General features: G+C 29.1%; 1 protein-coding gene across 2 annotated transcripts in view; it reads right to left on the reverse strand.

The window, feature by feature from the left end:
* Positions 1-7990, reverse strand: part of Dys (Dystrophin) — a 349452-nt gene extending 341462 nt beyond the window's left edge. The window contains exon 1 of one of the 2 annotated variants that reach the window (XM_067052674.1): positions 7865-7990. The gene's annotated coding sequence lies outside the window, so the exon portion shown is untranslated. The remainder of the gene's footprint in view (positions 1-7864) is intronic. The other variant, XM_067052673.1, reaches the window with a different exon arrangement.
* Between the last annotated feature and the right edge of the window lie 5161 nt (positions 7991-13151).

The following is a 13151-nucleotide window of genomic DNA, read 5'->3' on the forward strand; positions in this document are numbered from 1 at the left end:
TTTATTTTTAATTTATGACCCCTAAAGAGAGTAAAAATTGCAACCTAATACACTTTTTGTTTACAAATGATACATTAAAATGTATCATACATTCACCAATCGATAATGTACTAATAAATGTAAAAAATATAAAATAAACTGTCCTTTCATTATATCTTTTATTTTGTTGAAAAATATTGAATTTTTTTTATATCTTATATAAAATCTTTTATAATAAGTTGTAAATTAAATATTTACTTGTTTTATGATCAATAACTATCAATTTATTTAACTAACCATAATTTATTAACTAAAATTGGTAATTTTATTAGTTTAATAAAAAAGTGTAGGAATTTTAACAGAAAAACATTTTAGATTTTTTTATATCTATATTCACTTTATTAAAATATATTTTTATATAGTCATTCATTTTTGGTGAAACGCGTGCCTTTCAGATAAAAAGCACCACGACTGAATAATATCTCTATTGAAGAAAATAACGAGGCCCTTATTCTCTGAGATATTATTAACGCTAATGAGCACATGATAAATTCAAGGTACTCCTAACAATGGTTTTAGTTTCAAAAAAGGTAAAGATGTCATGCTTTCGGGCGGACCACAAAAAAGGGAATTTATAATATATACAATAAAAAATCGATTATGTCTGTGAAAGTATTAATTTATGTGCCTTCAAATCGATTAAAATGTAAGCTGCTTAAGTTATTGAAAATACAAAATAAATATATTGCATATAATTTGATATTAATTTTTTATATTAATACAGAATGAGCGAGCCTTTTTGATGGTTTAAATAAAAACATTAGGATGATTGTTAACACTTTAATAAAATGATAGGGAATCAGGCTGGCATTGGCTTCTAATACCAATGGCACTGAGGCAGAAGAGCCAGGATCTTCTGGTGTACGACATTTTCCTTCAAACGTAGAGGGAGGGGAGGGGGGAAGGAGGGACAGACAAACTTGGTTCGGAGTTTCACAGGCAGAATATAAATATTGTACATAAGATTGAATGTTTATAAGGAATTATTGAACTTTATGTTTTTCATTATTTTTTAAATAATCTCTTTATCATTCTATCATTTAATTTATATCTGTGTAAGGTGTGAATGTTCTCTATTACCTCTATTGCCATTTAAAATATTGTATATGACAGAATTAAATACAACAAAAAAAAAAAACCTTTTTTTGTACAAGAGAAAGCAAAAGGGAATCCATGTGATAAATGTTTATTAACAATCTGATAAAATGTTAGGAAGTATAGAAACGAAACCATTTACTTAATATACCTGATCTAATAATTACCATGAAAAATAAATATTCAAACTATTTTCATCATGCGGAGTTAAAGTGTTCCAACGCTAGTAAAATAAAAATCAACCATACGAACGGAACATTCCATTAATTCCATGGCGTAGCCTTATGCTATAGCTAGACTATACCACCTTAGCTGGACTGATATCAACACCTTATAATGCCAGAAGGCAATCAAAGGGAGAAGACTCAGTGAACTATATATGATTGCATTTCATGTATTACATATTTACGAAGCACAAATTTTATTTTAATAAAGAATACGGGAAAAAAAAGTCATACGGAAATGTTTGAGTGACAAATGAAAGAGAGTGACCAAAAATTTATGGCTTCGGCGAATCAAAGTGATGATTAAGAATCAATCCACTAAAAAACATTAATATCTCGAAGTTTCAATGAAAATGAGTAGCAAGTAAAAATTATAAAAAATTTAAATAAACAATGGATAAAAGTAAATAACGGAAAGCACGAAAGTACATATGTCAGAGAGACCTCTAATTCATCCCTTACTCCATTGTGATGATTTAGAAGAAAGTGCCACTCCTATAAAATTGAACGCTTATTTACAGAAGCATCTGGCCGAAGAAAGCCATTTAGTTAATGGACTACGGTAGGGGAGTGAAGGACTGACCTATAAGGCGAGTGCGCCTCAACACGTGTCGGCCGAGGCGCGAACTATGCCGGTGGCCACGTGTCGATAAGGAAAAGAAATCGATAGGAAAGGAGTCGACTAGCGTGAGCCAGTTCTCTAATCGATATCTATTCCATCCGGGGCAAGGTCTAGGGTCAACGCCACCATCTCTAGTGCAAGGTCTCACCTTCTTTGTTTGTAGCCAGGGCAGATTTCTGATCACTACGTCAGTAGGAGGCCCAAATATTAATATAAAAATCGATAATATTTACAATGAAATGCGTCAATTTTAGCTCATATACGATTAAAAATAAAATTATTTTTAATTAAACCTATACAGACGTATAAAACTGAAGTATTATTTTTGTTGTTGTTGAATTTCAGGAACAATTATTCAATTTGATAATAAGTTTTGGGTAACTATTCTATTGGTAATAACTCCTGATGTTTGTATGTCAACAGAAAGGTTTTAAAAGACAAATGCACAACAATAAAAATGCACTTTTAAGAAACCCCTTTTTGGACGCACACCTCTTAACCACACGTAACTAGGTTCAGCATCCGATAGACTTAGTGGCTTTCTATAAGTTTGAAATCACTGGGTTGATAAATAATCTTTTTATAGAGAATGACTATGAACTATTATATCACGCAAAGAAGGGTAGGAACGGAGCAGTAACCGTTATGAAAAGCTAAAATTCGCAAAACTCCGGAAAATCTACAAATGAAAATCAGACAAAAGGAATGATCAACTGCAAGATAAGTTTTATCTCTGACATAAGGTCCTATATCATTTTTGAATAATTTTTTTCAAACAGGAAGAGGGGACTTTAAGATAGATCAATGGAACAATATTTAAAAAGAAATTGGAAAACGGCGTGACACCAAATACCAAAAATCATGAAAAATTTGCTTCTTTAAAACAGTAATCGGATTGGTTAGCACGCAGAAAAAGATCTAAGCAAACATATCCTAATGTTGTAATCCAAGGCTATGAAAAATAATTGTAAAAGTTCCAAAAGATGATTGAATAGCATTGCGTAGTGATGATAATGGATCGAGCTAATCAATGCAATTAGTAATCCCCGCCCTAATGGGTTACAGCTCATTAATTAATTTAATAATATAAAGTAATTCCGATAAATTAATTATTTAACTAGTGCATAAATTATATTGAATTCGCAGAACTTGATCAATAATCGCCTTTAGGGAACAGGATTTATTTATTATATAAAAATTAAATTGAATATACATAAGTAAGGAGTAATGTTACATGATTTTGCCAATAATGTCCATTTTAGAATACACTTTTTTAATTTAAGAATAAAAACTCAATTAATATTATATAATGGTAATCGTTTTATTGAGTGTTCATGAGATATATTTTGGAAGTTTTTGAAGATATATTCGAGAAATCAGTCAATAATAAAACAACTATATTCAGACGATCTAATTATTGGCATAGCCATGCCCTACACTGATAAAACAAAAAAAAATTAAGAATGAATATTCTTGACTCATTATTAAACATTAAAATGTTTAGAATACAAATCAGGATTAAAAAATAAAAACATAACTAACAATTGTTTTATAACTGAGTGTTCTACATAACTTTAATAACCACTAAAACTTACTCCTACAAGCTTTGCAGAAGAAATGTTGTTTAGAAAGACGAAACATTGTTTTAAATTTGAAACCCCTAAAATAATAAATCAAAAATAAAGAAACAATTTTAAACATAATCTAAAAGAAAAATATAAGAATCCTTCTGTAAACGAATAGACGTACAATATGTCATCTATAAGGAACACCCTATTTTAACCGTAGAGGGGAGTCGATTTTATTTCGTGTTACCGCCACGGAAATGAAAATCACGAGCCAGTTAAAAGTGGTGCTTTAACTCGCTAGGCTACAAACGGCCCTTAAAGTTCCATTATGAATCGTAAAACATAAATTCGTAATACTAATGACCATCTGTTTCTCTAAACGATTTAGAAAAGTCATTTCTCTCTCACAAATTCCAAAAGGAAATATTAGACTCCACCAGAAGATTACTAATCAAAAGACAATTTCGACAGGCGAAAGCACTTCCTTCCTAAGCAAAGTGTCTTAATAAATTGGCACCCCCCTTCCTTAGAATTGTCGTAGGATAATAAGAAGATGAGGACAAATTTTATTTTACGGATCTGGGCAAGGAATATCTTATTTTTAGACTTAGACAGATCCACCAAATAATTTTTAAAAATAAATTTTTTTTTTTGTTTAAACTTCCTTAAAACATAAATAAGTGTATATATCTAGTGTTTCGTAAGTTAAGTAAGTAATCATCCTTAATTAATTTTTTTTAATCAGTGAGTGTAAAACTAATTAACTAAATAGTTTGAAATTTAACGTCATCTTCAGTGATAAATGTTATTCGACAAACAACATGAATAAATTCATGGTATTAAAAAACCTTAAGTAAATACAAAATATAAACTAACTTTATCAAGCTGAAATATTATAAAAGATGCTACGGACATTAATAGATAATATAAAATTTGTGAGGCATTTCATGTATAATCATTTTAATAGGGATTTTGTTTTTAATTAATAATATCGATTCTTTTTCGATTTTCAGATTATAGAAAAAAGACTATAGACCAGTACCTAAAAAAAATTAGTTTAGTTTTATTTTGTAACAAGCCTAATGTACTACGAGCTTTGCTATTTCGGGACTAAAAATCTATATTTTCGGTTCTCGTTTAGCCTCACAGTGAAGTACATCTATTTTATATTGGAAGAAGATATTTGACCGTATGAAGTAGGTTGTATGAAGATAGTCCAGGTGGCGGTCAATGAAGGTTTCAAAATAGTTCGAATCGTGCGAGTTAAGGAACTAGTATTATAAATTTAAACAATTGCCCCTTGCCCAACTGTAGGTTCAGTCACTTTAGACATATGGTTCCATGTGTTCACATTTCATTACAAAAGAAACTCAATAAAAACAACTAGGTTCAAAGAAGGCCCAGAAACCCTTCTAACAGCCCTTTTAAGTAGTATCAAGTATCCTATATCAATAGCAAGGGCTGACACATAGGCAGGTACATGCTGTCATCTCACAATGGACTTGCATCAATCAAACTATTTTATGGTTAACATATGTAAGTCAGTACACACAAGTCTTAGGTCATAGTCTTTTTCTTAGAATTCCGGCTACCCAACTTCTCACCACGCCTTTTTTCCCCTTCCAGATATTTCCTAAATTATCTGATTGGTCCAAACCCCTTCTCCTATTTCACTATTTCTCCTACCCCCTCTTCTAAAGTGTTCATATATATTTCCTAGACTAAATAGCTAAGTAAGAGAAGTTAGAAGATAGAGACTGAGTAACAGTAACATGTAGTTCTTGTAAATATGTTAGAATAAAGTCATTTTAGTCTTCACTGATTTTTTATGTTATGTAATTTGCGTTCAGTTTCAGTCTGACAGCCATGACGAAGCAATGCAAAGTGGGGCGAAACGTTAGTTAACAATAAATAGTTTTCTTCTTACTATTTCGATACTTTTATTGACCACCACCCGGACTATCTTCCTACAATCTACTTCTATATTTTATTCATGAGCTAAACCTAACAATCTATTTATTGATGGATAGGTTAAAAGGACTTAGTTCTAAAACTAAATTGTTTATTTTAATTTACTAAACCCAATTCCAGAACTATTAACAACCAATAAAGAACTTGCAAATAAATGATGTATTTATTATTTTTATAACTTATTTCAAACATTTTTTTTTTTTTTAGAAATAATTTGTGAAAATATTTTTAAATATTATTTTGTGATTCTCCACTTCAATAAGGAAAAATATTCACTACCGACCAACTCTTTTAATTAAAATTATAGGAACGAACCTTTACAAAATAACTTGTTTAATTAATGGTAAAGTGCGAGCAATTATAGATAATGGAAGGGATCTAATGATGTTTACTCGGCAGATACTTGAGAATAACGAAAGTAAAAATCGTTAAAGATTAAGATTTCTGAGAAAAAATAAGGAAGTAATTAATTCAAATTAAAACTGTAAGAAAAAGATGGCGAAGAAGAAGGCCAAAATTGAAAGAAAACTATACAATGAATGTCGACGTTTCGATCTAATTGTAGGCCTTTTTCGGGGCTATAAAGAATACATACAAGAAAAATGAGAATCGTACAACTAACTATAAGGAAAGTAAAAAAAAAATTTAAAAAGGAAGGAAGAGGCTGAAATAGAAATGGTTAGAACTGAAATATTATAAAGAAAAAGTTTTAGTTTCTTATTTTCTGTAATGAATTTTCGTAATAGTGAAAAAAAAAACTTACAAAAAGTTTGAGATCTTGCAATTGATTTTACTATGAATCTGAAAATGAATTTTAAAAATAGGACTTCATGCCGTACATGACTTTCTCAAAAACCAATTGGCAGATTTTTTTTTTTTTTTAGACCAGATAATAAAATTGGACCCCAAGAATATTACCATGTCATTTGGCTTAGAAATTTCTTATGCTCATATATCGATCATTTATATTGATGGAAATATAAAGAAAAGTAAATCATTATATCATAAAAAATGTTTTTCAATTATTAGATTTATAAATTGATTTTCAATTTATAGATTTATATTGAAATTCATAACCATTGTGTAATAATTTGTAGCGTTTTACCTTTCATAACCTTTTATTATGAAACATTTCTCATTATTGTGACATTTTTTTTTCTATGAATCCTTGAAAAACGCTTACAAGAAGGGCTGAAACGTATAGCATATAGTATCGTAGTTTATAATAACTATTTTTTTTCTTTTAACCATTATACTGGCCATCTTCCAAATTAGTACGGACGGCAATACTAACCATATTAATTTTTTTTCATTTATTATAATAGACGCATACCAACCAAATTCTCAAAATTCCATATAAACCTTTCCAACCATCCTAATCCTTTGGTTCAAACCTTATCTAGTTCTACCCATCCCTACAGCCCACCTAGAAGGTTGAAACGGCAGTGGCCAAGAGACTTATTAAAATAAAAATGGACAATTGGAGTTCTGGCAATGGTCAGATTCTCCACTCAAGTTGAGTGTTTGCCGCTTTAGCGCACTTTCTCAGCCTCCACTGGCTCATTACCAGTGATGCGGCGAGAGGGATGCGCTGGGATCTCTTGAGCTCTGCTCTACCCCTCACACGTAGGGGATAGAGTGGGCTCAGAGATCCTCAGGTCGATTGTGTAAATATTGTATATATTATTTTATCATTATGATATTTTATTTATTTATTTTTCATACAGATAGTTTGATTATGTTCATTTTGTCTATACTTTTGTTTGTATATACTTTAAGAGTTTTTTTTTTAATATTTTTATTTATTTATTTTTTTTTTTTAATTTTAGTATGTATGAGATCATCCATCACTATTACCTATTGCCCACAACTGTGTGGCAGATTGTAATATCTATCAATAAATAAATCTATCAATCAATATAATAGACTACATAAATTAATGAAACCTATTTGCAATATTTTTTCTGGAATAAATTACCGTTTGATGACTTCTCTGGATAATTTTAAAATTTGAACCTATTCATATAATGCAATAAAAAAAAAAATCATAAAAGGGAAGTATGTTCCAGAAAAAAAAATACAAATAGTAAAAGGTTTTTCTTAAGCATCAATATTTTGAATCAGAACAATATAAAAAGGCGAAACAAACAAAGATATTATAGGTTAATATTAGTTAGGACTTATAAGACATCGCCATCTTGATGATCCCAGATTGGGATAGAAAAGTTTGCGTGCAACACAGGACAGTGAGAAAAGTTCAACGGACAGGATAAAAGCAAAAGATAGAGAAGAAATATGCTGTAAAAGTGAGACAAGCACGAAAGAGGATATAGAGAAAAACGTACCCTTTCCGTGGACCTGCTGTCTGTTGAAGTCTGCCTTGAGGTTTTCCGCTGTGTGGACCAATTCGTCCAGTTGGGGCTTCTTCTGCTCCAGTTCTCGAAGCACATTCTGTAACCATAAATATTATTATTATCATAAAAATAAATAATAATCATGCTTTAAATAAACAAAGGTAGTTGTTATTAACTCATGGACTAATTCAAATACCGGAGTTCTCTTTGTGGAAGGAGATATTGTGATGTTTAAATATCAAAAATGATGTACATGAAGGATTTGATAAGGTGATGAAACATCTACAGTCATTAGTACATCCAATCTTTGAAAAATTTCTTGTAAAATTTGGTGGAATGTTGTGGAATAATGTGTAAAATGGTTTTGGTATAAATTTAATCAAACTACTTTCGCTTACGCATTCGAAAATTCCTGTAAGGATACATCTAAACAAATACTTAAGAAACGTATGGTTCCGTAAATTTTATTCCAAACCAGTAATTATCATTAATAATTAACCATGGAAAAAAAGAATAATTAGTTACATTTTTAGACAAATCTCAGACATTTGTAATATGATAAAAAAATTCAAAACTATCTGAGTGGATAGTAAATTATATTAAAATAACTTGTACTTAATTTTAACTTATCAATTTAAAGTTCACTGTGTAATTTTTTAAAACTATAGATTGTACATCATTTTTATTTTTGCAAAGCAATGAACTGGATGATGGGTAAACTGCCAGAAACGTAGGTTTTAGATAGTGAAACAGATCAAAGAAGTAATAAAACAGTATAATATAAGATTTGTGTATACGGTAATTATATTTTGGTATTATTAGTTCTAATTACTATTTTTAGTGAATAATTCAAGTATTTTCATCAATTAAGAATGAAAAGTTGTTAAATGCTTTTTTTGCATGGTACATGAATTTATAGGACTATATAAACCTAACGACTAAATTAATGTTGACTTGATTAAATAATAACGTAATTAATTTATTTAAACAGATTTTTTTTTATTAAACTTGACTAGATATTTAGGAAAATAAATTTATCCCGACTTAAGGGAAGATAACCGCAGGGCGGGTAGGAAGTATGAGGCCCATAATCGAGGAGTTCAGAGGCAATATAGACTGGAAACTGGAGGGGGTTCTGGAAAACTGCACCCTCCTAAAATAAATTTTCCGTAATGACTAATACTCGGAACAGTAGGTTTGAAAAATTGGCTGCGCAAGGGGGTTGCTTGGGAAATATAGGCTCGTATAAAATATATTATCTGGGTCTCGGGCGGCTTTCATTAACCGGGACAGTTTGGATGTTCCTTTCAACACGTCAGGTCTATATAGTATGTCGGCCTGCTTACCATGAATATCCTCATAATAATTTTCCCTTATAATATGATAATAGAGGGCAAATATTACGTTAATAATAATTACGTTAATAATAACAACGACTTCAAATAAAATTCATTAATTCACTTATAAGTCAGGCTCCTAATGGAGATTAAAAGATGTTTCAATACTGCTTTTAAATTGGTTTATATTACTATTATTTTTTTGTAAGCATAAACAGACTTAATGAACATTAGTCCTTCTGTAGAATATATTACATACTTTATTTATTAAATAAATCAAAACTGTATCCTGGTATAGTCCAATAATTGATGGTATAATTGATGATATTACATCAATAGTCCAATGTTTCAGCCATTTCGACCATCCTCAAGGACAATCTTCAAACTTCTCACCTCAACTTCTCATCAAAATTTAAAAATTGTTTTGCAGGCTATTCTGCCCAGGTCATTAATTTTAAGTCAAACACACCCTATTTTCTAAAAATTCATAAATATTTAAAACTTTTAATTTTCAATTTATCCATACTATCACTACCATATAAGCAAACTATTGAAATTGAAAATAGCCTGCAAAATTTTTTTTTAATTTTGATGTGAGTTGAGAATTTATATTGAAGATTGTCTTTGAGGATGGCCGAAATGGCCGAAACGTTGGACTATTGATGTAATAAAAAGTGTTGAGACTATACAAGGATATAATTTTGATTTAACTGATTGATTTTGATTTAATAAATAATTACCAGTCTCAATAAATTAAAAAAATATATTACATACTTTTATTTTATTTTAATTTCCATAAATAATTAAATATCATAAATAACCATTAGTCTACTATTTATATAAATAAACAACTCATCAATATAAGTTACATATGAAATTAAATATATTTTAAGAAAAAACATTCATCCAGTGGTATATAGATTTCAAGGAACCGAGGAAATGTAATCATGTTTGATCTTTTACGCCTTTGATGAAGACCATAAACCTATGATAAATAACACTACAACCGTTTTAAGTTTCCAACACTAATAGACAAAAGTTTAGAAACTTCGAATACAGAAGTATAGTTTCCTTACAGATGAAAAAAAGAACTATATAAATCGTGGACTGAAAAAATATTGTTACTGCTGACAAAATGAAATATGACATAGCTGTTTCAATAAAACATGCATATAAAATGATGAACTTATCCATCTCAGAGTGATATGTAACGAGGAACCGAAACATAATTTTTATGTCATAACCTTACAAGTTTTTTCATTATATTTTTTAAATTTTAAGATAAAAGATTTACAACAGCTATTAGACTGCTGCTAGACAGATAAGTTTATAAGTATTTAAATATATTTATAATAAACCCATCTGTCTCAGGATATTATGTAAGAACTAGGAACCGAAATTTCTTAACTTTTAAAAATTTTATATGTAATCTTTACACTTTCTTGATACTGGTAATTATTGTTTAAATCAATAAATTTTTGTCCAATATTAGTCCCAAAACGTCCGACTTATAAAAAAATAAAAATTAAGTCCGACGTTTCGGACAATTCGGCCATCCTCAAGAACAATCTTAATACAATATCCCTACACAAATATTGCTATGATAAATTATAGTAGAGGAGGTTAACTGCGATAAAAAGTTTTGTTTTCTAATTTGATGAGAAGAATTGACCAAATAGGGCAATTGATGACTGAAATTAATGAATAGCCTCCATAAAGTTGTTTTTTAAAATGATGTGGTTCTAAAATTGTATAAAAATTTTCCTTGAGAATGGCTGAATTGGCCGAAACGTCGGACTTATAAAGAAATAAAAAATTTTTTCAGACTAAAATAGGATAAAATGTATTTATTTAAACAGTATAATTTTTAATTTTAATTTTTGAAACTTTAAAACAAAAATTTTTTTTAATTTGGGACAAAGTAATTTTTTAAAAAACATTTGAAGAGATTTTTTTAATGAAAATTCAATACGTCTACTTTTAAAAAAACCATCAACTATGAACAAGAATACTTAACATGTAGATAAGTTAAATTTTCATTAAAAATGTTGATCTGCAACACAACTTTGGTATTGAAAAATTTAAATTTAGAGATAAAGTGAATATTTTTTAGCTGTAGAATCTGTATTTATAGAAAAAAAACAAACTTGAATTAAAGATATTTAGGAAATTTTCTAATGAAAAAGTTTTAAAAACCAATTACTTTCCAATAAAAAAAAAAATGGTGAATGTTGAAATGGAACTGATTGAAAAAGGTAAATAACTAATTACCTTTTTGAATAAAGGTGAATAACATGGTAAAAAGATACAAAACATCCACAGATTAGAACGTATCGACTACTTGTGTACAAAAATGACAAAACTATAAAATGGCCTATTTGAGAAAAATATTATGAAACCTATATTGAAAAAGGTTTCTTTAAATTTCAGGTATTTATTTGCAACAACATACCAATTGCAACTTATTATCAGGCAAGTATTTGTAAAAAATCTAATGACCAGAAAAGGATTTATTTTTGTTATTATAATCCGTATTCATGGATTTCTCCAGGGGGGCACAACGAATATAACAGCCGCATGAATACAATATTTTAACAAAGGATAACGAAGACGTAATGCAATGGGAAAGAGCGAGCACTACCTCTTTTCCTGTAGAAATGGGATATTTTTATTTTTTTCCCTTGTTTTATTAATATTTATTCATAAAATTCTTTAATATTTTGTATTTATATATTGTTTATCATTGCTTAAAAATAAAACAAGTTTATTTTTTTCAAATAAAGATAATTAAAAGTAGTTTAGATAAAGATTTTTTATAAATTCGTCATTTAATCCCTGTCAAACTATTAATAAATTAAGATTAAGATAATTAAGATAAATCTACAAGACTAATAGTATTAGTTTGTACTTTATTATGAAACAGGGCCCTGATGTCACATGCCAGGCATATGAACGCCTTAAATATGAAATTTCAGCGTTGTACGATTTTTCTTTCTTGAGCTAGGCTTTCATAGGCATACATAAACAGACCATTTTGCGATACTTAATTTTTTTTAACTCCACATATAGGAATGTGAAAGTAAAAAAAATCAATAATATTTTTTTACATAAAAAAAGTTCTTAATTAATTCTTCTTGAATACAATCAATTCATACTCAAAACGTAATCCACGAATTACAAAAAAAAAAACAACTGATATTTCAAACTAAAAATAAATCGAAATACTATCTAGAGTAAAACATACTATAGTCGTTACAGGTTATCGAAATGAAATTAATTAGAAAGGCCTAAAACTGCATCCTTATTTTTATATTAATGTGAGATAAAATTTGTTTTATGAAAGGGTAAAAAAAAAAAAAAAATATTACAATAAAACATTCATAATGAGCAACAAGAAAAAAAATCCAGTTCACAATCAAATACAAATGATGATTTGAACAAATCGTTGTTATCAGACAAAGGGCAGAAGTGATTAATGGCGTTGGGTATGTTGCGACAGGAAATTCGAATGGTTTCTAGAGGAGACAAAGCATAACATCCAATTAAAAGTAATCAATAAACCATAACATTAATTATATTAATTGTGAGTCCTTTACCTTTATTAATTTATACAAGAGTAAATACACGATGTACGAGTAACCATTTAATTTTTTTTTTTTTTTATAAGAAAATAATTGAGAATAACTTTAACCTCATATCCGAATAATTTTTATATTGCATGCCAATTTGGTGGAGAGAGATTTTTAATTGGGTCATGTTTTTGATGTAAATTTTCCAATGGATCTACCCGTTCCAAAACCCCCCAGCAGCGTCCAAGAAAAATATTTTCGGCTATATGACTGCCCTTACTACTTACTATTAATTCTTTTTTCTTCAGTTACCATCTTCCCCTTTACACGCCACAACCCCTGATGAAGACCTGAAACTCAGGTCGAAACGTC

This window comes from Halyomorpha halys, unplaced genomic scaffold (genome assembly GCF_000696795.3).
Source record: "Halyomorpha halys isolate HHAL.00 unplaced genomic scaffold, Hhal_1.1 Scaffold582.1, whole genome shotgun sequence".
Lineage (NCBI taxonomy): Eukaryota > Metazoa > Arthropoda > Insecta > Hemiptera > Pentatomidae > Halyomorpha > Halyomorpha halys.